General features: G+C 44.5%; 1 protein-coding gene and 1 pseudogene across 4 annotated transcripts in view; one reads left to right on the plus strand and one right to left on the minus strand.

The window, feature by feature from the left end:
- Positions 1-9,389, minus strand: part of LOC144371453 (uncharacterized) — a 36,705-nt gene extending 27,316 nt beyond the window's left edge. For 3 of the 4 annotated variants that reach the window (XR_013431450.1, XM_078033767.1, XM_078033765.1), the window contains exons 1-2: positions 8,894-8,972; positions 7,557-7,771 (exon numbers count right to left, since the gene is read on the minus strand). The gene's annotated coding sequence lies outside the window, so the exon portion shown is untranslated. Of the gene's footprint in view, positions 1-7,556; positions 7,772-8,893; positions 8,973-9,163 lie in introns of those variants that run through there. The other variant, XM_078033766.1, reaches the window with a different exon arrangement.
- Positions 9,390-22,365: 12,976 nt separating this feature from the next.
- Positions 22,366-23,643, plus strand: LOC144371316 (nuclear receptor subfamily 1 group D member 2 pseudogene; annotated as a pseudogene).
- The last annotated feature ends 2,333 nt before the right edge of the window (positions 23,644-25,976 follow it).

A 25,976-nucleotide genomic window follows, 5' to 3' on the forward strand; every position in this document is an offset into this window, starting at 1 on the left:
TGTGTTCACCAACAACTACCCAAACATCCCCACCAGCATCTGCCCTGCTTGGTGCCACTAGAGTTCCAGCTTGGAGCCTTCAAAAATGCATTCACAACCAGTCCTTCCCTCTCAGCAGCTTTTGGACACTGGTCCCATCATTGTGAAACTCATGGTGTGCCCAATCTTTTCTGGAAAGTAAGGTAGCATCTAATCTCTAGGGTTTATTGTGTCTATTGGCCCATAACACCCTCTATTCTCTCTGAAACCAGAGATGGGATTCACAGGTGGCTAAAGCACAAATGTAGAGATGGGACAATCACAAGAAGGGGAGAGAAAAAGAATGCACACTAACTCAATCACGCCTGTGTCCCACACAGGGACGTGGCCAATGTCCGTCCTATCCTGGCTGCAGTTCCCTCTCTACACCATGGCAAGTTGGAGGGGACCGAGATGCAGAGGCTGCTCCCCTCTGCCATACAACTTCCCAAGGCTTCTCCTAAGATTTCAAAAGGGCCAAGTGTGTCTAGTGTTGGGGTCTCACAGAGACTCCGAGATACCACAGCATCCTGCTGCCCAGAACCGGTTCACCCCTCACCTCAAGGGGGCTCAGCCTCCTGATTCATGGGAATTGAAGTGGGTACAGGTGATGGGATATCATCTCCAAGACCGAGTTATGCCAAGTTCATGACCCCTGTCTGCATCCCTGTCTCCAGCACCACTCCCCCCTCTCTTTCCTCCTCAGAGCAAACAAATCCATTCAGCAAGTGTGTCCTGTGATAAAGACATGACAGTCATCCATCCACTCATTACAAAGACACTGAGACTCAGCCAACATGGATCCTACTAGGAACACAGGCATAAACTCAGATTCTGATCCTCCCAGCTGAGACTCAGTGGAGCCTGGACTCCCAGCCTCCTGAGTCAAGGAAACAGAGGTACCTAGCCGAGCCACCTTGGATGCAGCTGCACACAAACTGAACTCATCAATGCCTCTTGCTCTCAGTTGTGAGTAAGAGGGGAGGCAGTGTTTCACAACCCTGGACATCAAGTGCAGTCTCCAGGCTTTGGGGTGTGCCCTGGCCTCTCTCTATCTGCCCAGGCCCTCCAACCCACACTGGCCTTTTACCCAACCTCCTCCTAGGTCCAAACTCAATCCTGCCTCTCAATTTCTGCTGCCTTCCCCAACACACTGCTCCCCAAATTGAGCAGGGCTGGCTCTCTGTTATCATGCTGGTGCCAGCAGCAATGCCACCCCACTGACATAATTTTGAGTCCCAACCTAGGCACTCCAGCTGTCTTTGCCACACCTGGCCTGTTTGGGCTCTGGCTCTTGCTCTTTTCTTTCATGTGCATGTGTTTCGAGGTTTTGAGTTTCTCCCACTGCAGAACTGCAGCTGTAGCAGGGTAGAGCTCATGAGGGTGACATTCTGAGCCACGTCCAATCCCATCAAGACTGTTAACTGGGGTGATGCCGGAACACAGTGCTGAGTGAACACATGGGAGGTGGTTGGACCCACCTTGCCTCTGAGTGGCTTCCTTTCAGGACAGGAATGTAGGGATGAGAGCCCCTGGCGTGGGATGCTTTGCACAAGGCGTGACCATGGGCTCCCTTTCCTGGAAAAAATGGCTCCACTCAGCATGGAGAGCACTGTCTTTCCTGGTGGCTAACAACAGCCCTGGACCCCAGAAAGGAACCCACACTCAAGATTTATGTCTGAGTGTGCATGTCCTCGAGGAAATGAGGTCTCCTGATCCCAGGTGCAAAGGGGTAAGTCCTCTAACTCCAGGGGCCATGAATAGACATTTGAGTTTCCCTTGTCCTTCTTTCCCTTTTCTGAACCCATGGTGTCCTCATACTAACCACAGTTAGGACCCTGGCCTCATTCCCCAATGAGGATCATTAGGCTCCATAAAGAACAGTCTCTAAGATGCTCAGTGGACCAACAACCTCTGCACAATATATAACCCTCTTCATCCAAGATGCAAGAGGATTTCTATTCAGGAACACCAGGAAAGGGAGAGCCTTTGTCAAGGACACAAGGACATTAGTGAGTGAGTAGTGATTAATGGATGGAGAACTATTTCCACCACCAACTTCTAGGAGCATATATGGCCCTTTGGAGAATTCTGCAGTGTGTTGGTGATTAAGGAGAACGTGTGAATCCAGGGATTACTAGGTCCTCTCAGCCATAAGGAGGGAAACTGCCATAAAGGAACTAGGACAAGGGTGCGAGGAATGCTCACTGGGGGGAGATCGGAAGGAAGGAAAGTGTACTCATTACAAAAGTGTCGCCTGAAAATTCTTAGCCAGCCAAAAGTCATGCGAACTTGTGTGGAAAAAGAGTCTTTGCACAGTGATGAAGCTAAGAGCTCACATGATGGAACACAGCCTCAACTGGGACCAAATCCAATATCTGATATTCTTGTAGTAAGAGGAGAGTCTGGACCCAGATACCAGGGAGACTGGGGAATACCAGCTATGTGAGGTTGGAGCCAGGACGGGATGCCCATATGGGAACCACAGATCGTGGGCAGCAATAGGAGAGTGGGCAAGGGCTGGAAGAGTTGGGGAGACAGTCCCCTAGGAACCTGTGAGGTGTTTTGGCAGTGGGACCGCCCAACACCTAGTGTGTTGAGCCCCTGGAGCTTGAGGGAAGGCCCTTCCTCTGTGGTTGGCCACCCAGTTGACAGAGTTTGGTTGTAGCAGGCCTAGGACCCAGCTGAAGGTCTGAGCATGTTGGCCATGCAGGATAGATCTGGACCACAGACACACTCTGATAACTGTAGGGTCTCAGCCCTGCATCAACACAAGCACCAAGTCAGGCCAGGTGGGGAAAGGGCTGGGAACACACTCTGGGGGCTGGTGCCTATATTACTGGGAGCACTTCTGACCCCAATTCCCTGATCTGCTGCCAACACAGGCTACAGAGGAGGGTAGAGGGACACAGAGCATGGATCTGCCCCACTCAGTGGGCCCAGGCATGTATCATGGCCAGAAGCCTCGTGCCATGCCCGGTGAGTCCTGAAGCGGCCCCCTCTTCCCATCCTGAGAGCTCTTCCCTTCCTCATGTGCCACTACCTTCCCACTGTCTCTGGAAATATCTACTTGGTGTGGTCCTCTGGCAGTTTATGATTTAAGTTAAAAAAAAAAAAAACAGGTCTTGGTGCTCAAAAATATTTGATTTGCCCATCCTCATCCCCCAACCCCAATATTTTCATTATTTCCTCAACATATGAAATTTTGCTAGCAAAAAGGTAATTTTGAATTATACAAAGTTGATTCAAATAACATTGGTATAAATAATCATTCACCGTACTTTCAATGTTTGTTCTCCTTTCCTGTTAGAAACTGCTAGGAAAAAAGAGAACAGAGGGGGCTGGGGATGTGGCTCAAGTGGTAACGTGTTCGACTGGCATGCGTGAGTCAGTCCTCAGCACCACATAAAATAAAATAAAGATGTGTCCACTGAAAACTGAAAAAATAAAACAAACAAACAAACAAAGAGAACAGAGGACAGACTCATGGAAAAGCCTTCACATACTCAATACATTCTTCACTTCAGAATACTGGACAAGCATTGATATCCATCTCTCATTACTTTGCTCCCCCGCCAACCATTCTTCAACAAATTCAAAGGAGCAACTCATGCAAGCACACAGAAAGGGGTATTTACTACACACATCCATGTGTGAAAAAGACAACTGGTATTTCTTGTTTGGGCTATTTCAAATATAATCACTTCTGCATGACCTCCACAAACCAAAGGAAAATATTTGTGAAATTCCCATGTAGAAGACAAGATACACTTGCCAAGGAGGCAGTGCCAAGAATTTTGACACTCCAAATGTAGAGTGTGTGTTTAGGAGGCAGTCACAGTTTCCATGAGAGAGTCCCATGAAATCAATTAGGAAGATCCATGCTCTAGCCCTACCATATAAGTGATGTGACCTTGAAAGAGTCATTTAGTCTTAGAAACCATCACCACTAACCACTAAGTCAATGAATAAAGGTCCTCAGGTGTCAAGCTACAAAATGTGTGATGAGCATGGATGAGGATGGGTGGGAGAAGTCTCCCCGTCTAACACAATTAGGGAAGGCTGTGCCTGCCCTCAAGTGGCTGGGGGGCCTGGGATCCTGCCACAGAGCGGGATTCCAAACCTCACATCCCCTGACCCAGGCCAGAAGACCAGGTACAGTCCAAGGACCCTGGGGTGGCCCAATGGCAATAAAGGTTAAAAAGAACTAGGGATCTGCATGGATCCTCAATCCCCTACTCTGAGCAGGGCTGCATGATGAGGCCAGAGGCCATCCACAGCAATCTGCCTTTACAGGAAAACAGGTACTGCAGGGTGCCTCTGACTCACTGAATCAGGGTGGTCTTTTCATAAAGCAAGACCACTTCCTCACATTTGACCAGCAGCTCATGTGCTGACAGCACAAAGGCTGGCTTGACTCAGGCCCTGAGAAACGAAATAGAAAATTCATAGCAAATCCATCTTTAGCTCATTCACAGAAGTGGGCAACATCTGCAAGGGAACAAGAAAGTATCTTATCCTTTCTCATAAAAATCATCAGAAACAAAATTAAATGGATGCAAGACTTCTCATTTCACTATTACGTAGCTGTTGGAATTCCCTATTAAATAATACCTCCTCCAAAATAAAAAAAGTATCTCAGACATGTGTCAACTATTCAATGGATGACATTTTAAAAACTATGGCCTTTACTTAATATTTATGTATGCTATATCCCTGCCTAAGGCTCTTTGGGAAAGGAGCACATAGAATTGAATCTTTGAAAATCTCACATTTGCTGATAAATATTTCTGCTGATCTCAGGCATGGCAAAGTGAAAAGTGGGACTCTGGATATTCAAAGAATGCAATGTTGTGGGATTTGTGTCCCTGATTGATACATAGCAATGGTTTCTATTAAATCCAGTGAGGGAGCAGGAGTAACAAAGCTGATTGCACAGATGACCTCAGGGAATACTGACAGGTAGGCCAAATGAAAAATATGTTCCAGCTGACCATTAGTATTTGGGCTTCTGATCCCAGTCCTGTTTTTAAAAAAGGTGCAGACAGGCAGTGTTCATTAAAAAATGTCTACCATGTAAAAGTGGGTAATTTAAATGGCATCTAGTTACACATCTGATAGAATGGTCTGGCAACATATGAATTTCATTCTAACAACAACAACAACAACAAAACATAGAAAATGAGACATAAAGATAAAACCTTGTCTTCACCAGGATGCCTAAAAATAGGTTTTATTTGGCTCATGCAAATATCTTTCAATAGAATTTCTGATTTCTGAATGAACCCATTCAATTTTATACTGCACAGATCCCAAGGTTTCTTTACACAATATTCTCTTCTTTTTAAAGCCTCACATAGAAAATGTCTCAAAGGACATAGGAGGGGAATGACCCAAAGGATGACAGAATGGCTGGAATCATTCTCAAATGTGCACATACAGCCAAAAGTTTGAAGGCACCTAATTATACTCTAAAACAATTATGAACCTATTTTATCCATTAATTAATAAATATCACCACTTTACCACTTGAACCAAATCACAGAAAATTGGAAACAGATGATCATTGGCTTTGATACCTTTACTTCCATTTCATTACCCAGAGATGATCAGAATGCCTAAGATCCTGGGGATATATTTTAGCTCAGCCCATGGTATTGCTTCATTGTTTTATTATTTTGTAAATAATAAAATATAACTTCATGTTGGATGATATATTCAAGCCATGAATATATCATCCAACATTGTTCTTCCCAAAACATTAGTCCAATTTCTGTGCATGCTCACTTACTATTTAGGAATTTTACTAATTGTTTGAACATTCTAGAGGACCTGTTAGACTCGTAATGGACAAATAATCCAACATACTCTTGAGGACGTATGAGTGCCATAAAAAGAAAATAAAGTCAGCCTACAGCAATGGGCAGCTGCCTTCCCTCGGCTTGGAGGAGCACTGGAGAGGGCACCAGGGCTGCTGGGCAGCAGAGGCCTCCACAGCCCTGCAGGGATCCTGGAGCACAACTCTGCAGAACCATGCTCAGCCCTGGACAGAGGCACATGAGTTCCCATCACAGGCTAGAGTGTGACAATTCCAGGTGCACGCCTGTCATGCCAGCCACCAGGGAGGAAAGAGGAACGTTTGATGTCAGCCTTGGCAATTTAGACCCTGTGGCAAAGGGGTCTTTGAATGTGTAGCTCAGGTACATCACTTGTCTAACAGGATTAGGGTCCTGGGTTCAATCCCCAGAACCACACATATACCAAAAAGTGAACTTGGAACATCATTTAAAATGATGGGTCAGGTACACAGAAGGATTTCAATATCACCTCTCAGAGGAGCTCAACTTGAGATTAGAAGGCAACAAATGACCACCCGGACCATTGACTCAGTGTCTGAAACCCTCTTTGAGCGTGGGAAGAACTGCTGGCAAGATACCAGAGGACCAGAGTACTGTGGCCCCTGTAGGGGTGTCTCTTGGCTACTGACAAAGATTGTTCCCCTCCTGGGGCAGCTGAGAGCAAGCTGGGCCTTGATGCAAGGACTAGTGCTTTAGATATAGACTTTGCAAGCAAGGGACAATGTCTTTAATAAAACTGGAATTAAGAAATCACTTTGATAAAATTTAAAAAAAAAGAAGAAAATAAGGTCAAGTAGAGGAACGGGCAGAGGCATCCAGAGGAAGCCCATTTTCACAGGAGAAAATCCCCCAAAGAAAAGCATCAGAATAGATATCAAGAAAAATACTGGGCTGGGGATGTGGTTCAAGCTGTAGCATGCTCACCTGGCATGCATGCGGCCCGGGTTAGATCCTCAGCACCACATACAAAGAAAGATGTTGTGTCTGCCGAAAACTAAAATATAAACATTAAAATTTTCTCTCTCTTCCTCTCAAAAGAAAAAAAAAGAAAGAAAAGAAAAATACCAACAAAAACAGTGTCCTCTCACTTTGTATCTACTCAACATGCAAAAGTTAGAAAGTTAGATAATACAATCCTGGCCACATACAGAGCTATTCAGAAGAGCCACTTGGCAGTGCTTAGTCAAAGAAGTAAACATACATACTTTGACCTAGAAATTCCACCTGTCTATAGATTACCCACATAGTGCTTAAGCAGTTTCACAAGGGGACATGCACAGGGAAATTTATCCTCATGTTCCTTACAGAGTTGTCTGTGCTTACAGGGAGTTGAGGGCTGTCAGGGTGCCCATAGGTGGGAAAGTCAAAAGCTAAATATGTAATGGATGCCAACCTGGATATATTAATAGAAATCAATGAAAAACAATAGATTGATACATGACAATAAAATCCCTGAGTTCAAGTTCTTGCTATCCTACCTACCAACAATCATGCTTGGTCAAGATACTGATGTACTTCAAGGCAAAAAAGAAATAAAGTATTATGCCATCATTAGTTTTCTTAAATGCAAAAAAGGAAATGGTAATATTTACTGAGCCATGACCTGTCATACATAATATGTGAGATTATTGTGGACATGTTGGTAAATGATTATCTACTCAGATATATTCCGTGACTCACCAAATGCAAAGGCCCATGAAGAATTAGTCTCCACACATGAATTCTTCCTCAAAAGCCTTGAGTCAACAGGGGCTTCGCAAAATGGCTTCTTGGGCAACTTGATGACCTCCTCCTCAGGCAATGCTTCCACCTGAAAGATGTCTCCAACTTGTTCTCGCTCACATTTCCACAGTGTCGTCAAAAGAAACAACATCCGATACTCTATTGAATAAATCCTGAAACGGACCAAACACCGTACTTCCTTAAATATTTTAAAATTATCAAATGCAACTTCAACTCAATAACTTGTATTAGGCAAAATGCAACCTTAACCTCTTACACTGTGCTCTTTTACAGACTCACGTGTCCTAGGTTCTGACTTAACTGGACACTGAGCAGTCAGAACACGTGCTACTTCACATTCCTTACAGGTGTTCAATTCATCTCTGCCAGGCTGAATACAAATCCCTGGTCACTTGAGAATGGAAGCATATCTCCCACAACAACATGCATCAGGAAACACTGAGGTTTTCATTAAAATACCCTTTTGAAAATCACCTAAACCCTGCCAGCTCACTTTTCTCATCTCTAAAACGAAAGGTCCAACAGGACTGTCCACCTCGTGATTTCCCTGGAGTTTCCTAGAGGAATCAGACTTAGGCTGGTGTCTGAAGCCAAGCATGCAAACAACCCATTTTAGCAATCAACCGCCGTCACTAGGAATCATCCCAGGGCACATTCTGCAAAAGCTGTCCCCAGGCGACTCTCTCACACACAGTGGAGAACCTGGGGCCCCAGGACTCCCTCCCCTGATGCCCACCCTATCGCTGCTCTCTCCATGGCACTTCCAGGAACTGCACTGCTTTGCTGAATCCTTAAAACCCGCAGGGTCTCTTCCCATGTCTACCAGGAGCAGGAAGGAAACAGGACTTAAACCCCAGAATCCACAGGTGCCACAGGAAAACAAAAGGACACAGAGTCAGTGACACCTGACACCTGGGCGGGTCTCCCTTTTAAAGGCCTCCTGCCCCCAGGTCACCTGGGCTCCCCTCCCCTCTCCAGGGGCCTGCGGGCCCCCTCTTCTCCTCTGAGGTCCGTGGCGCAGGCCACACGGCTGAGGCCACCGCGTCCTGAACAGGACCCTGCAGGTCAAACTCCACCCGCTGTGACCAGCAGCTCCGCCAAGGAGGGCCCTCAGGTGAGAACCGGGAGCGCGGGGTCCGCGGTGGGCGCTGAGGGGACCGCCCCGGCGGCTCCAGGGGACAGGCAGCCGGGACTGAGGCTCCAGGGCGGCGGCAGAGTCCTCCGGGTCCCCCCTCGTGTGGGCACCTAGACCGGGGCCGCTCCCGGCCGCTCACCTTCTCCTGTCATCACGGACCCCGGGAGCTGCACCCTCCATCCGGGACCTCCAGCCCCGCCGCGGGCGCTACTTCCGGGCTCCTCCCCCTCGGAGCTCCCCGTGACCGCGGCTCAAAGTTCCCGCCCTGCACAGGCCCCACCCCCGTCTCCCGGGGACGCCTCTGAGGCGTTTCCTCTTCGGTCTGCGTGCTGGGGACGGGGCCCTGCGCCCTTGCCGCCTGCCCTGCTGTCACCCCAGCTGGGGACCTAGGGTGCCGCAGGGTCCTCACCTGGATACAGACCCCCTCGTGTGAGGCCTGCGGCTGCCCCTCGTGGCCGTGGGACCCTGTGGACTCTGCCCCGATGCTCTGGTTTCCTCAGCCAGGGGGAGGGGACTGCTGCCCAGGAGGACAGGGCCCTGGGGAGGCGCCCGCCACTCCCCTGGCTTTAGGGACCGCCTCCGAGGGCCTCCTGGACAGCCAGCTGCGGGCGAGGGCTTTCCTGGGCAATGTGGTGAGCTCACCCCCAGCCTCAGGTCGGGAAGTGGGACCTTCCTTCAAGCAGGCACGACACTCAGGATAGCACTGCCCTCTGGTGGCCCTGTGCAGTCAGCGATGTGGTAGACTCTCCCAGGGTACTGGGACTAAGCACCTAAGAAAAACTAAACCGAAAGAAAGCCCAGGACCCTGCTTCCCAGGCTCCCCATGAGATGGGCCTTGGAGTCCCCAGAGCTGCTTCTGTGCCCTGATGGGCCCTCCAGTTCCCCAAGCAGCCTTCCTGTTGAAGTCCCGAAGAGTTTGCTGTCACTCTGACCTTCCATCAGTGTTCCCCATACAATCCCATAACTAAGGTCACCTGGAAAGATGACTCAGTTCCCTGTATTTTCAAATGGCCAAAAGGATTCGAAGAGGCAGCACACGGTATGGATCAGATAGATGATAGTTGATTGTATTAGGTAAAGGAAGTGTCAACTAAAAGAGAATGACTACTGGAGACATTAGGGTGCCCTCTCTATCCTCTACTCTTCCCCTTCTATAGTGTGTAGCATTCTGGTGCTTGGCTGTGGTTGGTCCTAGGATAACAGATGTGGTAAGATGTACAGTCACTGAGGTTGGGCACTTCTGCTTAATATTTTGGTTTAATCGTAATTTTTTTTAAACCTTTGATTGCTGCCTTCAGAATTTGCCACTACAGAAGAAGGCAGCCTGAAGACAAAATTGCTAAGAGGAAAAAGGCAGGCCCAAGATCACCATGGAGAAGTGAAGATAGAGTCCAGGTCCATCTATGAGCAGTGAGTGAAATTCATTTTGGGAATTGAGCCAGTTAGTATTGGGATTTGATATGGCTTGTAACAGTGTACCAAGAAATTTTGGAAGGTTTTCCAACTAGACAAAAATGATGCCCCATAGTGAGACAGTTTGAGAAAATGCCTATAAAGCTGTACATCGTACAATGTGCAAAATGAGCAACTTCCCTATGGGACTAGAAAAGTAATATCGAACAATTATTTAGAAAACTAACTCCTAAGAGCCACCAGAATTTTTAATATTTGTATAACAACAAATGCTGTTAAAGGAGGGTTGATAAATGAATTTGCAGACTGTATTCAAAGCCTTAGATGGAAAGAGAATTTTGTTCTGCCTTATCTCCACAAGTAAGTTGCCTTTATTTAGCTGTTACTCCATGGATACTTCATTGAATCTATTAATTATTTTATGTAGAAAAAGATCAAAGGACAAGAACTGAAGATCACTACTCAGGTTTTTTCCAGGTTTTGAGAAGGGTTAGAAAAGAAAATCCAGGGATTTTTTTTTATCTATTAATCAAAAGGATATTATATCATTTTTCCTTTCCAGTGTGGGATCTGTGTATTGTTTATGTCATGTCTCTTCAGGTTTCTTTCTTTGGAATACGTTTCTCCTTTTCTTGGTCTTTTATAAAATTAATACTTGAGGATTACCATCCTCATTTTTTTTCATTTGATGTACAGTCAAATGGGCTTTTCTATTAGCTTACAGTTCTTTGAGTTTCAGTAACATTGAGACTCAAGCAACCAGCAGCACCATTGAGTAGGATGTTAGTTGTAGGTTTGTTGTGGCTGCCCTTTACAAAACCTCTGAATCTGCCAGATAATCATCATTATGTCTATAGTGTGAAAATCAAATGCGAGTCTAGGGAAGTAAAGAGAAGACTTTCCTCAGTTCACTGCACTTCAGCAAATGCTTCTCATTTTGTCATATCCCCTTTGGCTCACTTAAGTGGCCCACTCCTGCTTTAGGTACTCTTAGGTGATATTTTCATTTCACTTGTGTCTTTGAAGCATGTCCCGAAGGTTGTGTTTTTCTTTATTTAGGTTTGCTCTACTATGATAACATGTCCAAGGAGGTAGTTTAACTTTTATTAACCTATATATCCATGTATCTGTCACTCCATCCATCCATCTCTCTTCTCTATCGCAGACATATGCACATCCATGTATATTCATCATCTGTTCTCAGTAATTGACAACATGTGGGTAAGTTCATTTTGTTTTTAATTACACTTACTAATGCCCTGGGTTTCCATATTATTTAGAAATAAGTGCAAGGCATCATATTATTTTACTCATAAATAGAAAAGTAGGACAAAACTATCATCATGGTCATCATGCAAATAACACTGAATTCTTTTTGATTTTTCCAGTGTCAGCAATAGAACTGAAGGCTGCAGTACTGCTAGGCATGCATTTTAACCCTGAGCTACATCTGCAGCCCTCTCCTAAATTTTTGTTTCAAAACAGGATATCATTAAATTATCCAGTTTGGCCTCCAACTTGTTATCCTCCTGCTTCAGACTCTGAGTTGCTAATAACCGTGGCTTCTTAATATTATCACACAGACAACCAGTGTTTATATTTCTCCAGTTTTCCTAACAAAATACTCTTTTAGGGTTTGGTTATTTGGTTTATATGGATGAGAAGGCCTATGCTTTGCAATTGAATTCACCTGTCTCTTAAGTTTCTTTATTCTGAAAGTTCTCTGTTTATTTTTTTCTTGCAGTGAAAGCAATGAGTCATTTATCCTGAAGAACTTCTTACACTGGGGTGTTGCTGAGTGTCTCCCTATGTTCTCACGGATCATTCTCTATGTCTCACTATCTTCCTATCATCAGTAGTTACATTTAAGAGCTCAGTCTCTGATTTTTGTTTGTGTACATGTGGGTATGTGCATGTACACATATGAAGAACAGTTTACAGGTGGTGTAATTCTAACAGGAGTTGTGCAAAATCTGTCATCATATGATTTGGACAGTTATTGATAATCATTGCTTGGATTCATTTATTCATCAGGAGATATAAAGTATTGATATTCTGATTCTATCATTCTTTATTATAAGTAGCTGGGATACTTCTCTAAGAAGAAACTTCCCTTCATTAACATTTTTCTTCCCTGAGAATCAATGTCTGATTCCCACTGTGCGAAGTAGTTTTCAAAGCAATCTTCCCAAGTGACCACTTCTTCTTTTGCAGAATCATTTAATATTCATGGGTCCAAAAAGATTGAATGAGTTTCAGTTTATTGTAGCTCTTTTCTTTCCCACTGTTCAAATTGTCCTATTCTTGCCTTTGAGAGGGATTCTTTCCAAGTCGGTTCTGGAGCTGACCATATCCTGTTCCATACACCTTTAACTCTTCAGTTTGGTGGAAACTTAGAGGTTTGCTGCTTCAACCTTTCTTCTTTTCCATTGAAGCTCATTTTTTCTTATCATTCAGAGACTTCCTGAGGGCCCTAATTATGTATTTACACTAACTTCTTTCTTCTGCTAATTGACGTGTTTCATGTCAACACAGCAATTATTCTTGATTGACTTTAGAATATTTGGGGGGCATTTTTGCTGTAACCTGACAATTCTACAATAGAAATCAATCCACATTTATAGAATCTGGGATAAGCTCTAAAGTTATTCAGCATTTTATCCTATTATTTTTCAACTCCTTTAATCTCAGAGTCCCTTAAAGTTTTGTTCTTTTTAATTGAGGATGAACAACATCATCTCTAAAGAAGATAAAACCCCAGGATTTGTTGAGGTTTTATCCCATTTATCCTCTTTGAATCAATGCTCCCAGGTGAGAGGAAAAATTGATTTCTTTGAATTTCTGAGCCTCTTAAGGAGCACAAACAATGAAATTGTAGTAAATGGCACAATAAGATTGTGTGTGTGTTACTTTTAATATGCAAATATAAATACTGTATTATAAATTTATGTGTACAAGATATATATATATATACATGTAAACCCTAAGTAACCCATGAATATTCTGTTTCTCAACCCAAATTGCTTTCCTTTAATGCCATAACAAATTGCTTCCTGATATATGAGACCCTTAGGATAGATTTCTATTGATAGACCCAACCTGATCTTTTCTTAAAATTGGGAGCCATCTCTTCACAAAGCCATTTAAAGATAATTTCAGCTTTACTATAAATTACTGCAATTCTGAACCTGCTTGGAATGCCTGTCCATGCCTTGAACTCACCCATGCCTGGCTCTCTGACCAGATAGCAGGCCTTTCTGAAACTTTAGTGATGCCTCATAAATCTTGGCCTTCCCTGACCAGGCAACGACCCTCTCTGATGCTCTAATGACCTCCATAAATTTTGATGTTGGGGCCAGCAAAAATGTAAACTACCATTAGTGTTATGCTCCTCAGAATTTTGTTATCTGTAACCCCCCTTTGTGTAACTTTCTGAGCTATAAAGCTGGGCTGCAGGAAAGCTGCAGTGGCTGTCTTGTTCCAGTGGTTTTGGGTGGGAGAGGCAGCCCGGCCGGTCATAATAAGTTTGCTTTAATTTAATTTTAATTGGAGTCAGTGGTCTTGTCTTGTGTCATGGTCTAACACTATTTTCATGAATACTTTGAAGAATTCACTTATTTAAAAAGAGCAGATTAGAAAGATACCATGGAGAAGAAAGATGGTGGATTAGTGGAAATTTGTGGTTTTCACATCTCCATGAGTTGAGACTCAAACAGTGAGGAATCTCCTTCTCCAGGAGGTGAGTGAGAGGGAAAAAACACTCCACTGACACTGAACACTGGAAGAGTTGGGTTACATCAGACAAGGCTAAGGAACAGAATTGAAGCTGAGCTCCAGATGGGCTCTGGGGGTAGGGAAAAAATACAAAGTCTGAAAAGATCTATAAGTGCTGATATATGTTGGTGTGGGGAACCCCAGGATTAGAGAGGGAGCCCACCCTGGGTAAGCCCAGATGCTACTCAGCCCAATAAACTGGTACATAAAAATCAGTCTTTCAGCCATACACAGGGAACATAGACTTAAATACCTCCATGAAACCAAGCTGAAATCACACGTGAATCTGACAGGTGCCATCTGCAAGATCTCAAGTGAGAGCAAAAAAGGAGAATCTCTAGTATAGAGATTTTCTGACATGGAGAAAATGGAGAAAAACCTTGCCTGGGGGCAATATAGATCAGAGAGTCCAGAGAAATCCCATGCTCCTCTCCCTGACTCCACTGAATCATCAGCAACCAGGACCAGCAGCAGGGAGAAACCAGGTGGGGCAAAGAGACAGAGCTCAGTGCTCAGAAACAGCTTTGCCTGGAAATAATATAGAACCTAGAGGTCAGAGAAAGCCTGTGACCCTTTTCCCCCTCCATTGAACCTGCAGCCAACAGTGCACAGAACCAGTAGCAGGAAGAAACTGAATGAGGAGGAGTGACTGAGTTCAGGGCTCTAAACCACCCCACATGAGAAGCCAAAAACAAACACACAACCAACCCTCAGTATCCCTGATAAACAGCACCAGTGAAGGATCAACTTTCTCCTACCACGGGTGGTTCCCTGTACAGGGTACTGGAATACAGTCCGGAAATATCATTGACTCTTTAATGCCTGAACCCTCCCACCATAAAAAAATACCTGGGAAAATAGCAGATCAAATTCCCACCCCTGGGAGCTTCACTTGTAGCAACCTATTGCACAGATCCCAAAGACAACACTCAGGAAGTCAAGCTGATAGCATCTTCCACAGCTCATCTTGAAGGGTTCATTTTATGTATATAGATGCTCCATGGTTTGGGGCCTAAACATTTATGATTGTTATGTCTTGTTGATGTATAGTTCTCTTAAGCAGTATGAAATGTCAAATAGATCATAACACAATAATGGACTTCAACACACCTCTCTCACCATCTATAGATTTTCAAATCAAACACTAAATAAAGTATCTGACATGATGCTGACATGGTCAAGTTTGCAAGTCTTTTTCTTTGTGAAGGAAGAAAGTATTTAAGGTTTTTGTGGGCCACAGGGTCCTTGCACAGCTAGTTAATGCCGCCATTGAGGCAGGAAGGGTCTATGGATTAGATCTAAATGAATGAGCACAGGTATGTTTCCCTCAAAACACTTCATTTATGAAAATAGGTGGCGACAGGATTTGTCTCATGGGCCATAGTTTTCTAACCCCTTATACAATAGTAAGAGAGAGAGGAAAAGAGAATGTTCTAACTCAGTTCCTTTAACTCAGTTAACTGATGAGACAGATTTTTTAATTTTTCTGTTTTCCTTTATGTCTGGGGAGATGCTAATCAAAAATGTTGAAACTGTGTATTTTTTTTTCTGTATTTCTTATGCTAACAAGTTTAGGACTGAGTAAATCTTGCAGTCTACATCTGAGCCTCCTTGTCTCCTGTCAACTCTCACAACTGCCAAGACAGTGACTTTGCTTCTGGGTCACACCAGCTATTCCCTAAAAGGCTTGTGTTCACCTGCACTTCAAATGCCTGTATTTGAGGGGTACAAAACCCCAGCCCAGCACTCTTTTTGCTCCACATGTACATTATGCAGGCAATGCATTATTCAGCTCAATTGAAGAGCTCAGGATACAAAGCCACTGTGTGTCACGTGTCCTCCCACCCTGCCAGGGACATTATTCAAACACTTAATGCTTGGGGTTCTTTTGCTGCTTAGCTAGCTCCCTTATCTTAGCTGAAAATAAATTGCAAACATCATCAACAAGATTCCTTAAGTAAATCTTCCTGTGCCTGCTCATATCAATACTCCATAGAAAATTATTTGAAATAATCTCTTTCTTTCTCAGATTTTATTTTTTGAATTGTCCAGGAACCTTGGAGTGTGGGGGGGGGGACAGTCAGTTCTGGGCAACATTGACACATTTTGTCTTAGATGCTGTCTCTTCACACTTTCCTGGTCCCTCCTGATTCTTTCAGTAAGGGTCCAAATAATGTTTATAAAATGCTAAGAATGATAATGGCTAATATTTATTAAACACTCAGCACTTTTCTTGAAATATCTTATTTAACTCCCCCAACAAGCCTCTTAGGGAGCTTTGACTAAAATCCCTAAATTTGCAGAGCCAAGCTTTGGTCCCCAATTTCCAGTTGACTCCCCAACTTGTACTATGCTCTGTGGACCACATCACCCACACTCCAAGACCTTGGACTCCCCAGCCTGTCTGGCTTTTTAGTCAGGTAGCCTTTTTGTTGACAGAATAACAAAATAATGATCACATAAGTAAATTTCTGTTTTTTTATGAAAACTTTCAGGTTCACACACGTTGTCACTTTCTATTATCCCAAACAGGTCAGGAAAGTTAAAATAGAATTGAAAAAAAAAAACCATAATATTTAAAGATGAAAAAAAATGAGGATTTCCACATACATAGGTAGAAACTAGCAGAGTTGGGAACTCAGTTCAGGCTACTTGTTAGCTCCGCTAAAGTGTCCTTTCAGGGTGCTATGGTTCTCCTCAGGAATTCTCTTTCCCCAGGGCAGTTCAATGCTTTCTTGTGATTAAGGCCCAATGGAACCAACCTAGGTAGCCTTCATCAGATGAATGGATAAAGAAAATATGTCATATATGCACAATGGAATATTACTCATTCAGAATGACATCATAGCATTTGCTGATAAATGGATAGAGCTGGTGAATATAATGCTAAGTGAAATAAGCCAGTCCCCCAAAACCAAAGGCCAAATGTCTTCTCTGATATGCAGATGCTAACTCCCAGTAAGGGCTGGGGTGTTAGGACCTGAAAAGATAAAATCTTATGGGAAACATAAGGGCACAAAGGTTGGGTGTAAACCAAAGAAGTTCATTTGGGATTTTGAAAATGCTTGGTGCAGGAGAGCAATAAAGTATCTGTATATTTCCTGTTGATGCTAAAACAAATCACCTCAAACTTAGTGTCTCAGACCAACACACATGTGTCATCTTACAGTTGTGGAGGACAGGAGTCCAAAGTCACTGAGCCGAAATCAGAGTGCCACAGAGCTGGTTCCCCAGGACTCCAGGGAGAACCCCGTCCCAGCGCTCTCTGCCCGGCAGTCCCTCTGCCCTCAGCCTCCTGCACCTGGTCACTCCATCTTCTGTCTGACCTACCTCCACACCCACTTGTGAGGACGTCTGTGACTGTGGTAGGTGGAGGACAGTTTCCCACCTCGAAGTTCTTCATTCCCTCTGTGCAGCCCTTTACCATTTAGGGTACAGACTGACGGGTTTGGGAGTGTGAAGGGGCTCCTTAGGGCACATTTAGCTGACAGCAGTTATCGGGACCTCTACATCCGAGTGAGAAAGGTCCTGACCTTGGTCATTCCTACTCGCTCCTGTTGAGACATTTTGAATGCCCACTGCAGTCAGATGAGCTAGAGTGCTCCCGTAGCTTCTCCGCTGGCAACGGGGTCTAGGGTTGGGGTCCTGGGCCCATGTGCGGTAGAGAAAGCTCCCGGGTCTTTGTGTAAGTAAGTGTCAGCACACTGAGGCCAAGAAGTAGTGGGCCAGCTCTCCCTTCCTTTACCATGCCTTGCCCCTGCAGAAAGGGGTGGCAGTGGGGACAGCTGTATCCCTACTCCTGCAGTATTCAGGCCCCTGGCTCCACCTCCTTTTTAATTTCCTCTCTACTAACCCCAGGATCCCCTCTGTCTCTTCTTATTCCACAGAAGCTACAGACTCCAGCACTCCACTGAAGCTCTGCAGACAGGAGAGAGGCTTGGAGGAAAGCCCGTGTGTCCCCCGTGCCCTCAAGTGTGGCACACTCTCAGTGACTCCTGAACCACCAGCCTCTGGGCCTCCGAGCCTCACCACTGCCTGTATGGACTCCACAGACCCTCCTCCTCCTGGTGGGTGCCCATACAGGCCAGAGCCCCCTAACTTGTCCTCACTGGTCTCCTGCAAACAAGAGGCTCCCGGGACTGGGGCCCACAGGAGGGCAGCTTGCTCCACCGGTTTAGATGTCGCAGAGTCCATGACAGGCCAGTCGTGCACCAGAGCTGCTTTGTGAGTGCAGGTCGGTGTGTGTGCATTTAGAAGTATGTCAAGCATAGGTACAAGCATCTGTGTGTAATGCAGCTGTGTGCATCTGTGTGCATCTGTGTGCAATGTGTATATATGTATGTGTATGTGCCCTGGAGAGTGCACAACTCATGGCAGCTTTGGGACAGTCTGTCACCTGGGCTTTCTGATACCAAGTTCCTGTTGTCCCAGGTCCCTGGCTCGATCTGACTGGCTCCGCTGCCTCCTTCCCACTTCCAGGACTCCTACAACCACAAGCTGGCTGCACGGTGCTCAGTGCTGAGGGATTCCCTACCCTTCTGTCAGGTGCTCAGTGTCAGGGGTCTGGCATACTCTCCCCGAGGAGCTCAGTGCTGGGCATTCTGTGTGGTTTGGGTCACTTTAGTGGCTGATCAAATTGGCCCACTACCTCCTCTGATGAGGTAAATGAGCAAGTGCCTTGTGTGGCTTCACATATTTCCATGAATTGCTTTTAGAATAACAAGTTTTGCCTCTTCTATTCTGACCTTAAGGAATGAACGATCACGTCAAAGGCATTAGTTACATTAACGTTTCTGGCTGTTTGGAGGGTGTCCACCCCTGGCCTGGCAGGGCCTCCTTCTGCCTGCAGTCCTGTGAAGCACACTTTGTTCTGTGGCACATCAGGATGGCAGGCCAGAGGACTCAGCCGCCCAGAGGTACGTCTTGTTGAGAATTCCTCCTGGCGGATAGCATGTCCCCTGTGGTCAGGATGGCTGTCTGTTACGCCTGCTTGGAGTCACCTGGAGCAGGCTTTGTGGCCGACGCTTCTCCCCTTGTCCTGGGACCTCCTGCTGTCTCTGGGAGCATCACATCCCAGCTCCTGTAAGGGTGCTCTGCAGGGTGACCGGAAGGCCTGTGGGCATCCCTCCAGCACCCGTGACACCTGTGTAACATGACCTGAGCCCTGCTCCTTGAGTGCTGACCACACAAGGTGGGCACCTAAGTGGACCCCATCCCTTGAGGGTAGTAGTGTCTTCTGGGGGCTGGCTATAAGAAGCAGGCAGCCCTCCTGAACTTCCCCACCATGCCTTCCAGCTGTAAGCACGGGTCAGGGGTCTTTATGTTGGGAGAAACACACGTTCAAGGCTGCTGACTTTATATATGAGTACGTATTGTAAGGAAAAAATCTCCTAAGCTGAATTCTCTAGGTTATAGTTGTTTTGATGTTTGCTGATAAAAAAGATAATTAGTCTCTTGTGACCCAGCAGATCCTAGAATATATACCTTTCTAAGTCACTGGAAGACCATTTCACTTTTTTTTTTGTTTTTAAAGGTGGTTTTTCCATGTTTAGTTTTCGATGATTGATGCCTGTCAGACGGCATCGTCCACTTTTATTTCACATACAGAACCCCATTAAGAGCCCAGCAACTCTGCAAAGGCACAGGTAGGAGGCTCTGGAACTGAGGCTCCCTGTGGTCAGGGGCCAGCAGGACTGAACTTGGGGAGCTGGGAGGACTCTGGGAGGGGTGTGGAGACTGTGGGAGCCCGGCCTGGGGAGGGCTCTGAGGAGCCCAGGCTCTGGGGGGTGGCAAAAGCCTCAAGCAAGCAAAAGGAGGCCTGGGGACAGTGGCCTCAGAGGCCTCTTGCAAGTTTGTTGACTGTGTGTGGAAACAAGGTGATGGCCAGGAGGTCGGTGGCTTCACTGACCTGGCATTTAGGACCGGAGGTCACTTCAGTAAACACGAGCTGCTCCTCCTAGGTGGGGTGGGGCTGAGAGCCTCGTGGAACACTGGGAATATGGGAGTTGGTAGCTTCAAATGCTGGTTGAGGACGGGGTCTGGGTCTGGCCTTGGGATGACCTCTGCTCACCAGAGTGTGGCAGCTTGTTGGAGGAGTATGCTCGGTTCAGCCTCTGCTGGCAGGCCCTGTCCAGGACCACTCCCTCTGGGCTCTTCTTTGGGCCATGGATGTCAGCGGGAGGCATGGGACAGCAAGCCCTGGGGTGAGGTCTTCATGGTGCTGCTGAAGGCCCAGGACCAGCTCCTGGTGGGAGGATCTTGGCCTGCCCTGGGATCCACCTGCGGGTAGGGACTCACCCGCATTGTGTGCTCCACCCTGGCCATCCTGCCCTGGCCCCCAGGCCTGGGGAGACTGACAGGGGAGGTCATCAGCTAAGAGGGTGGGAAGGAATGGTATTGGGCCTGTGTCATCTTCACACCAAGATTCCCAGAGGAGCCGGAGCACTGAAAGTCCCTCTCCATGCTCCTGGGTCTCAGGCATTCTGGATGAGGACCAGCCTGTGTCCTGAGGGCAGCAGAGGTCCTTGTCTGAGCAAGGAGGGCTGCCTGGTGGGAGGGTGTGGGGGTTGAGGTGGACAGGGGCCTGGCTACTCCATGTCCTAAGAGAAGCACCTCGTGCCAGCCCCATTCCTTCTCTCTGGGGCGCCTGGGAACTGTCACCAGGAGGCAGGTGCTGGCTTCCTGCAGTACGGTTGGAGGAGCTGAGAAACACACCCCTCCACACAGACCCCGCTGGACACCTGTGCTGGTAGGGCCCACTTTTATTTCACATACAGAACCCCATTAAGAGCCCAGCAACTCTGCAAAGGCACAGGTAGGAGGCTCTGTGCCTCCTGGCCCAGTCCCTGCCCAGTGCCCTGGGAGCAGTCAGTTATTATCTCTTTCATGTCACAGGGAAGAAGCTGGCTGTGGATTGGGGACACCCTCTTCCCACAGGCGGCAGGCCTCATGCCCTTGATGGCTTTGTGCTTGTCATTCTTGGTCCAGGACTGCAGAGAGGACTGCTATACCAGGCTGGAGCTGGGCTGCCCAGAAAGCCAGGGCGCACCTCCTCACTCTCCCCTTTTCTCCAGCCTCCTCTCAGCCCAGAGCAGGCAGAAGTGTGTCTCTGGGTCGGGCTGCTCGCCCGGGCCAGCTGATGCTGGAGCCCGAAGCGGCCCCTCTGGTTCTTCTTGCTGTTCTTTGCAGGACATGTTAGTTTACACAGTTGCAAAATTATTCTTTTTGCTCCTTCTCAGCACTGATAGCAATGCCTGGATCTTTCATATGAATTTTTATTTATATTGGAACATGATTCTTGCTCCCTTTCCTGATTTTTCTTAGGCTTTCTTTTCTTCCTCTCTGAGCTGCAGTTTGAGCCTTGGCCATTGTGCATGGAGGAGGGAGGAGTAAGACTCTGCTATGGCCTTAGCTGGCTTTTGTTGGAGAACTGGCTTTGAGTCTCTTGCAGATGTGTTAAGTGTCCTCTGACCAAGATTCTCATGACCAAATATGGTGCCGCCTTTCCAAATGAGGGTAGTCTGGGTGAATGCTTGTTCCTCTGCTTGCATTGGAACCTGGAGCTCTGCTGCTTATCAGGGTCTTCCAAGATGTTGGTGTTACACGTTTTGTTCATATATCTCCAGCATGCATTTCCAGCCCTCCACAGTCAAAAGAGAGGAAAGGTGAAATTATTCCTGCTTCTTTTTGGTAAAGTCACAGGATGTGGTCAGCTCAGTGCTGCACAGCTGAGTGGAAGGCTGTGAGAGGGGCAGAGAGAGAGTTAGCCAGGGGGCCAGAATCCTAATTCCCATCCTTTCTTGCATCTTTTTGAAGTCCATCCCAGGAGGCTGTACTATTTTCTTTGTTAAGATGCTGTTAATCCAGTTTTTGCTATTTTCAAAAGTGTTCTTTTTGTTTTCTGTGTGTATGTGTGTATGTTAGATAGGGTCTTCTTCTGTTGCCCAAACTCCTGAGTGCATGTGATTTTCCTGACACAGCCTCCTGAGTGCTGAGGCTACAGGTGCAAGCCCCCAAATCAAGTTTTTTTTACATGACAGTAGAATATATTTCGATGTATCACACATACATGGAGTACAACTTGCCATCCCTGTGGTTCTACATGAAGTGGAGTTACACTGGTTGTATATTAATATATTAACATAGAAAAGTGATGTCTCATTCATTCTAGTGTCTTTTCCAATCCCATCCTCCCTTCCTTTCCTCCAATTCTACCTGTCCACTCCTGTGAACCTACTCTCCCCACTCCTGCCCATTGTAAGTCAACATCTGCATATCAGAGAGAGTTTTCAGCCTTTTGTGTTTGGAGACTGCCTTATTAAACTTAGAATGACAGCCTTCAGTTCCATCCATTTACCAGCAAATACCATAATTTCATTCTTCTTTATGGCTGGGTAATATTCCATCATGTATATGTAAAAAAAAAAAAAACAGAGGAGGCTAATTGAAATGCAAAATGTGATGAAGATCATGAGGAACAGCAGTTCAGTGGTCACTTGCAGAATGACAAATTAGTAGAACATCATGAACAGACATCTTTACCAGCTCAGGAACAACTGCAACCGATCCCCCAGTTGGAGCAAGAAAACATCAAAAGCTCTCCTCTTCCCTCTTCTGATTTTGCAAAGGAATAGGTGATTGGCATGGTGACAGGAGCCCACAAGGATACATTTTTGTATAATCAAAAGCAGCAAGAAAACTCAGCTGAGAGCATGTGGCCCCAGAGAGGAGAGTGGATTCCCAAGAACATGAAGCGGTAAAATTTAAACCATGACCATTATGGCAATGGGCTTAACAGCCATTCTCCTTGTAGTGAGAGCCAGCAGCATCTCAATGGACAGTACAAAGGGAGGAACATAATACATTTCCCAAATGGGCATGCCATTTGTATTGCAAATGGGCATTGTATGAACTTCTCCAATGCTTATACTCAGAGTATGTGATGGAGTTCCAATAGATGGATTTTCTCAGAATAAGAACAAGCATAGTTACCTGTGCAACATTGAAGGGAGGATGCCTCTGGTTTGTCCAATGAGTAAGTCTCCATCTATGGATCACATAAATGAGGGCATAAAATCTGGGAAGAATTTTCCAAGAACTTCACTCCGACAGTGAAAGAAGTGTTGGAATTTGCAAAGCATACTCCAGGATTCAGAGATCTCTCTCAGCATGACCAGGTCAACCTTTTAAACACTGGGACTTTTGAGGTTTTAATGATACAGTTTGCATCATTATTTGATGCAAAAGACCATACTGTCACCTTCTTAAGTGAAAAAAGAAATAGTGTGGATCATTTACACTCAGTAGGAGCAGGGGATCTGCTAAACTCTCTGTTTGAATTTAGTGAGAAGCTAAATGCCCTGCAGCTTAGTGATGAAGAGATGAGTTTGTTTACCGCAGTTGTCCTAGTATCTGCAGATCAATCTGGAATAGAAAATGTCAACTCTGTGGAGGCTTTGCAGGAAACCCTCATTCATGCACTAAGTACCTTAATAATGAAAAACCATCCAAACGAGGCTCTATTTTTACAAAACTACTTCTAAAGTTTTCAGATCTTCTATCTTTAAACAACATGCCCTCTGAGGAGCTCTTGGCCTTCAAAGTTCATCCTTAAGGCCTTTGTTTATTTGAACATGAACTGATGCTAACTGCACATTTTGTGCTAAAATGCTTATTTATATGTGTGTACCCTATATGGAGATAAAAAAGACAATACAAGATTGTAGGTTATCTCTGTGATCATACAGTAGCTGTTTGGATCATGAACTCTTCAGCCATGATTAGACATTGACTGCATCTCCCCAGTGGACAAATTAGCTGTGTCACACTTAGACTGGAGAAGTTATACTGGATTATAATCACACTGAATGTTAGACTTTTTCATCTGCCAAAACCAAAAACCATTTTATTCTCTCTGTGATATACATATAGTGCACGATCAGAAGTACAGGAGGATGTAAAAAATCAATCCTTTGTTGTAGAAGTTGTGTTGAATATTGGAAATCTTGGTATCACCACAGGACTGTTAGATCTGGTTATCAAATACTTTGGGGGCTGGGAGAGCTAAATGTTTGTATTTTACTTTGCCACTTTTAAAGTATATGAACTTGGGCATGTACTTGGTTGTGGAAAATGAGAATTGATAGTGTCCTCAGTGCCCAACCTCACAGAGATACTAAGAAATCTCTATAAAGCATATTTACCTCTTGGAATACAAGTACTATATAAAAAAGGTAAAATGTTTGCTATTACAGTTATTCATAATAATATTCTTTTCTTATTTCTGAGCATTTCTGGGAAAAAATTTCACACTTCACACCAGTCAATTTAGGGTTCCTGCACATGTGTGGGTATCCTACTGATACATACATTCAGAGTTTATAGATACATCAAATACATAATATGTGTACAAAGTATTTATATGAATAGTTATACATAAATATATCTCTTTACAATATTTTAAACCATGAAGAACTTTATCATACAATAAATTTAAGAGGTTTCAAAAGACCCGAATTAGGTGCTTGTTGATTTTACTTGTTGATTATAACATAACCATTGCTCTAAAATGTTTAGATGGTAGAATATTGAATTCATGCTCTATTTTTATTTAAGTGACACTTAATGTAAAAGTGCAGCAGGCAATCAAGTCCAATTTTTTTAAAAATGTGTATTTTTGAGTTCATCTTTGGTAAATCTTTGGTTCAAGGTACTAGTTCTTTAGAAGTTCATCCAGATTCTTACCTTGTGCTGTAAGGTTGCATTGCTGTCCCTTGTACACATGCTGCAGCTTGATGACATGATAAAGAATTTTGGTTTTTTCTGGAGAACTAATTAAGGAAACTGTTTACTGTGTTGCATGTGTGCTTGTATGTGTTTGCATATGTGTGTGTCCTTAGTTTATGTGTTTTTTCCCCTCCTAAAATAACACTACAGGGACTTTGTCAATTAGATTTAATCTATAATTTGAAATCATTTACTATATGACCTACAGGCTTAGAAATTGTGTAGTCAGAGACTTTGATCCACATGTCTTATGGTTTTATTAAATACTTCAGCTCAGTCTCTGTTCATGGCAGTGGAAGAAATAGCCAAAGTTTTAGAATTTCATGTTTTTATTTTTCCCTGAAAAATAGAAATTAATTGGACTTTTTTGGTAGAGATGGCTTCTTTATAATATTTGGATTATATAAAATTGTAAAATGTTAAGAGCTCACTTTACTGCACTAAGCCTGTTACTTTCCTGGTATGCGAACAGAATTACTTATTTTTTAATATAGTTTAACTTGTTGCTACTGGGATTTGAATTTCTGTGGCACTCATTAAATAATTTAAAAAAGAAAAAATCTCTCATTATAAAAGAGGAAAGGTGATGGTGATGTCTGTAACACAACACGAACCACAACTGTGATTTACCTGAAGTAGTATGACGGTTACAGAATACACAGTTATAGTTTTGTGAATTCTTACGTAATAGCATTATATTTTTATATTTTCTCCTAAGATAAACAGTTGCATAGTTTTCTTCTATGAGGGATAGAAACAGCTTTTTGAAGTGATATTGAAAATTTCATAGATCACATTCTTAAATTTTGCCTTTTACATAGCCACTTTATTACATGTATCTTTAAGACCATTAAGTCATTAGGAATGTGTAACCAGAACTATGCTAGTATTGCTTGTAAAACTTTAGTTAGAATTAATATATACATATATGCATCCACATGTAGGCATAGAGATTCTCATTTTGTTTTGTAAAATTTTATTTGAATAAATTCCTCCTATAGGTAATGGGAAACAAAATTAACAGTTCATATACCACTCATAGCCTTTCTCATATTTGAAAATAGTCCAGTATAAAACTGCTATTTCTAAAGTTACACCAGCAGCTGATCACAAGCACATTCTTAGATTGAGTCATGTTACAGACTTATTAAATGCAAAGAGGACAACCAATGTAGGGAACTTCTGAGTCTGTTGCTTAATAATGTACTGTACAATTTAAGTGATGCTTTAACTCTGATTTTACATTTTAA

The sequence above is a fragment of the Ictidomys tridecemlineatus genome, chromosome 16, assembly GCF_052094955.1.
Source record: "Ictidomys tridecemlineatus isolate mIctTri1 chromosome 16, mIctTri1.hap1, whole genome shotgun sequence".
Classification (NCBI taxonomy): domain Eukaryota; kingdom Metazoa; phylum Chordata; class Mammalia; order Rodentia; family Sciuridae; genus Ictidomys; species Ictidomys tridecemlineatus.